This window comes from Helicoverpa zea, chromosome 31 (genome assembly GCF_022581195.2).
Source record: "Helicoverpa zea isolate HzStark_Cry1AcR chromosome 31, ilHelZeax1.1, whole genome shotgun sequence".
In the NCBI taxonomy this organism is placed as follows: domain Eukaryota; kingdom Metazoa; phylum Arthropoda; class Insecta; order Lepidoptera; family Noctuidae; genus Helicoverpa; species Helicoverpa zea.
This window is the reverse complement of record NC_061482.1, coordinates 14380257-14385811: the sequence shown is the minus strand read 5'-3', so window position 1 is coordinate 14385811 and position 5555 is coordinate 14380257. Positions and strand designations below refer to the sequence as shown.

Here is a 5555-nt window from a genome sequence, read left to right as displayed (position 1 = left end):
AAACTTGATGATAGAGGTGACAGACAGTCGAGGGAGTTTATCAACTGTAGCTAATTCGTGTTTTGGCTTGGTTCGTTTTATATAGTTGTTGAAATAAGTACGTAGTAAATGTTCCGTTTACGGAATAATCTAGAGACGTCCTGGGAGTTCGTGAAACAGCTTAAGTACATCATTATTGACTTATAATATTGTCTATTGTTCGATGCAATAAAAAATTCTCCCCGGCGGGGGATCGAACCCCGGTCTTCCGCGTGACAGGCGGATATACTGACCACTATACTACCGGAGATATGATAAGAGTCCTGAAATTCAGGTTCTATTACTAACCGCCCTCATAGAAACCTTCAAAATAATCCGCATTAACGCAGCATTTAACGATAATTATATTTTTAAATCACGTTAAGATATAAGGGGCAAATTACTAGACTACTATGTGCTGCAAATATGTAGTATTTTAAGAGAAACTTAATATTTTCTGCTTTTGAAGGCCGTGGACAGGAAAGAAATTACTAACGCAGGTAGAAGTTCCAGTCACGGACACTAGAGAGTGCGCATATGTAGCCTTATTTCAAGGATAGGTGGTGTGACGATCGTCACGAATCCCCTAATAAACCCATGGCATAATATATTTTATTTTGCACGGAGCCTCTTGAAAACATATGAAGTTCTATTTATCTAGGCATAATTGTCAATGCAATAAAACTTAACATAAAAGTTCACACAGATGAAGAACGAAAAGACCTCTCAGTGAGTCATGTTTCCCTAGTAGTTATCAGGCAATGCGTATCCATGGTAACCAAAAACATTTCGTTTGGAAACGATGGCCTACGCTATGGTTGTTGCTACGAAATCTGACGTCACAGCTACGAATATTATAATCACGTAGCAATGTGTTTTACTTATCAATATTAAGTCCTAAGTATTGTGTGAAGAATAACAAAACACAAAAATAAACAAATAAAAAAAAATGATCACTGATGTCATGAATTACAAATATAAAATGCGCCTATGTTATCTGTATCTGTACTTTTTAATTCATGTTTTCGGACCATCTATTCTTGCTGTCATAAAAGTAAAGGGCTCATATAATACGTCCTGGATTTGCATTCTGATTTTAATTGAAAACAAAATACGATATTCCAGGTATTCTTATAAATATTATAGTTTGTTCCAGTATTTTTGGATAAATTATAAATAAATACGCAAGAACGAACAAAATCAATCAAATGATTTTAATAGTTCACTTTTTATTTTTAATCTGTGGTAAAGGGGTGTGGAAATTCAACTAGGGGTTAGGTGGGGGTGAGTTATTTAAGCAGAAAGAAATACAGCAATCTTTCTCTGTCTGAACTCGTGATACTGCCAAAGCAGGACAAGGATAGCTTGTCTCCACACATTTACAGAATTTCGGTGGGAAAATCTATTGGTTGTGTCAACTATGTACGTAGAGCTGTAGGATTCAAACGTATGGCTCCTCTGATTTATGTGCTTCTGGTCCCACTAGAAAAGACAAAGGCGCCTAGCTTCGGTGAAAGATTTTCAATAATTTAAAAGATGTGGTCTAAGATCCGACCTTACATCGACCTTCACCGACTTGATAATAGAATTAAATATACTTTATGACAAATTTCATTTATTAGAAAATATATTAAAAATAGGTTGTCTAAAAAAAACCTGGATAAACTATTTTTAAATAATTTTTTAAAAATAATTTTTAACTAAATTTTGTGACGTTAAGATAATAAGAAAATTTTTATTCTCACTTAAAGTATAAAGCTTATAGATTGTGCAGCCATTGGGTTGTCTATTATTTACCTGGACAAACTGCTCGGTTGTCAGGTATAAACAGGTGTGTTCATAGTAGTTACCTTCACTTGAAATAATAATAGAAAAAAATTATACCAATAGAAGCGCTGTTTTATTACGAACACGTTGATATAGGGTTTTCTGTGAAAAATTTGGGCCCAATAGGGGTTTGCGATTTGGTACTCAGCTGAATCCGGTTAGACTGGAAGCCGACCCCAACATGATTGGGAAAAAGGCTCGGAGGATGATGAGGGGTTTGCGATTTTTAAAGCTGTTAATTTTCACGTGAGTGGAAATGTGTGACAAAGAGGTCTGAATTTAGCATAGCGTATAATAATAAAGATTATTCGTTAGACAGAAATGGATATGCAAAGAACATTGAGATTGTGCAATTTCTAACTATATTGGATAATAATAATGACCAGGATTTTAACTGGGATTTCGAAATAACATTTTTTAATTTATAGCGTGAAGTTTTTTGTGAAGATATTACAGAAAAAATATTGATCCTATAAAAAAAAAATTAAACAAAAATTGTAGGAAGTTTAATTGTCTACAGATTATGTTTCTTATGATTATTTCCTAGAATCAATAGGAAAGCCGTAATTTTATAATAAAGATTTCTATAGTTCCGAAAATTTGGATCGGAAAATTCGGATTGTTGTGTGTAGTATTTATATGAAAACTAGCTTTTTCCTACGTCTTCGCTTGCATTAATTGACAGTTACTTTTAAATCTTTTTTTAATAAAACTTATGGTAAGTGTGATTTGTATAATATTAAATAACTAAAATATTAATAAGTATTCGTAGTTCAATGCCTTTTTTTAAATAATTTCTTATCCAATAATATCAACCTAAATCTTACGTTTTTGAAACTATGTATTCCAATAAATAAAACTTAATAGGAACAATTAAATACCTTGTGCTTATCGCCAGATGCTACAGGCTGATGACGGAGAAGTCTCTCAATGGAGTCACGCGTCATGGTGGCTCCCACATCTTCTCGAATTAATACCTGAAAAAAAACACGTACTTCAATACTTGCGTATGAATTAGAAAATTAATTCATAGATGTTCTATTTTTGGTATTTTTGCTAGGGTCCATGGTCTACACATATTGGACCGAGGATAACGTCAGCAACTTTGTTTTTTTTTTTGTTGCTCTTGCCCTTGTAACTGCTATCTTTCATTGAGTGATTATAGAGAGGAAGAAGAATACAATAGTTGATAAGAATAGGACAGCATAAACTGAAAGGGGCTTGTGTAGTTGTAGACAACTACAAAGCACAGTTTCACGCACACATTGTCAGAGCATCCAGGTCAATAAACAGAGGGAAAATACTAGGAGATTAAAAGTTAAGAGAGTGGTAAGTATAAAAGCAAAAAAATAAGCAGAACCTATAATATAAGCTACTTCCCCACGCTTACACACGTCCCGGGAGAATTCTTGCCGTGACCTAGACAAAAATAACCTGGGCTACTTGGGGATAGTCTAGCTTGCCTACAGTGAAAAGGATGTACTTACTTTCCAAACCTTAACAAATATTTTTTTTACTCTTTATCGTATAAGTATGATAAGATTTTGGACTCCTTTAAAGTGATTAGACGCATACCAACCTTAGAAAGCATCATTAAAAAATAATAAGTATTTATAGTAAGTCATTAAAAATATTAAAGTATGTAGTAAAGAAATATTTTTAAAACAAGAAATATTTAGGTTTGTGAAATGACACAGTAGACTTTAATTGCAGTATTTTTTTATTAGTTGGCGAAATTAACGTTGAAATACATACGTCATACATCTAACAGTTAGATACCGCAGTGGAAAAAAATATCTGGAAATCATTTGAAATCTTTAGCTGAACTTTAAAATATACTAGCTTACTATCCCTACGTTAGGAAAGAGATACATTTATTTATACTAGGTAAGTTTACCTAAAATTCTTAGCTTCTAGATAGGGTTACGACATTTTTACTATTTCTGAATTTACTGACCCCATTTGAACTATCGCATATTGTTGTCAAATAAGTTTGATCCAAAGTTATGGTTGAAATCTACCTAATAAAGCATTAGCATTAACAAACAAAGTTAGTATATACTAACTTTGTTAACTAACTTTGTTGTTGAATTTATGTGTCAAACCCTGGAGTACTACAGTGTTGCTTGGCGGCCGCATTTTGCTGTCCATTCATTAAGAATGGAAAGGGTTCAAAAAAGATTATTGAACCACTTAACATTTACATTCGGAAGTAGAAGCTTGAAAAGAAAACCGTACAGAGAAAAGTTAGATTACTTCAGAATGAAATTCCTCGAGAAACGTAGAGACACTTTAGACCTTAAGTTCATCTTTAAACTATTCAGGAGTAAGATTGACTGTCCTTTTCTTCTTAGTAAATTTTCTCTCCGAGTGCCTCGAAAATCTCCCCGAAAACCGATCACGCCCCTGGTCCCCCCCTTTCGTAGAACTAAATTTGGCGCAAGTTCCCCTATACCACGCCTATGCAAAATTGTTAATGAGCATAGTGATCTTGTAGACATCTACACAAACAGCCTAGCTCAGTTTGTTCGCAATGCCAACCAGGAAATTTAACTGTATTACTAACATAGCAATAAGAATAAAACATTTGTTTAACCTAGCCTAGCACTCATTCTTTTTTTTTTCTCTTTTCGTTTCTTTTTGAACTGTAAAACACGATGCATGCGGTGTTTACCTTTAATTAGGTGTGCAGTATTTGTATCCTAGTCTTAAGAAAAATAAGTTATGCATGGTTAGCTGTAATATCTGTTGGTAAACCATAAATAAATAAATAAAAAATAAAGTTAGACTTACTTTGTTTTATATAAATTCTAACATTTATAAATTCAAAATATCCCGCCGAATCTACGGTAATGTCATATGTCAAAACCTTGTCAAGCAGAGCTGGTTGTATTCTATGAGATCCTAGTATCTAGAATCAGTTTTGCGCTAACTTCATACTTCCACGCAAGCGCAATGCAGAGCAATGCACGTGATTTGCAAACCTAGCGGGAAACTATTGAGTACAGATTTGTTTAAATATTGAATTTAACAATCTAATTTTTATGTTTCGTGAAATAAAATTAACCTAATTAATAATGAGGTACACAAAAGCAAGTTCTCTTAAAAAAATCGAAAAAGTTCGTCAATTTCTCTTAGAGTCTGTAAAGGATAGGGTGGATATTATGTACCAACCTTTTATGTCTATGCAATCCTAGTATTTACAATAAAAGCTTATATTATTATAAATTCATAATTTATATACATGTTTATTTTTATAATTCACATTTAGAAATGAAATTATGTGTTGATTAACTGACTATCAAAGTAGATATTTTTTTAAATATAAATTCATTATTTTTTTATCTTGCTATATTTTCATTGTTTAATCTTTAACCGTTTAAGATGAAAATTAAAGGGGATATAGCATAGACCCGGGACAAGGACATAGGATAGTTATTGTCACCATCCGGCTACGGAAAGCAGTTATCTCGGGATGCGGTTGAAACCGCGGGCGGAAAGCTAGTTTATAATGAATAATGAGATTGAAAATTTAAAAAATGGAATGCCGATTTTAGGCCTTGCAATGCCCAAGAAATTTAATTTAGTAAAAAAAATATGTAAATTTTACGTATTTAACTCTTCTATTCACGACGCGATACATCTCAGTAACATTTTTAATAAAAAATAAATATTGAAACGATACAACGAAATAAACAGACATTCGCTAG

General features: G+C 32.8%; 1 non-coding gene across 1 annotated transcript; it reads right to left on the bottom strand.

Moving 5' to 3' along the window:
- Window positions 1-217: 217 nt before the first annotated feature.
- Window positions 218-289, bottom strand: Trnad-guc. Its single transcript has one exon. It is a non-coding gene; the product is annotated as a tRNA-Asp (tRNA).
- Between the last annotated feature and the right edge of the window lie 5266 nt (window positions 290-5555).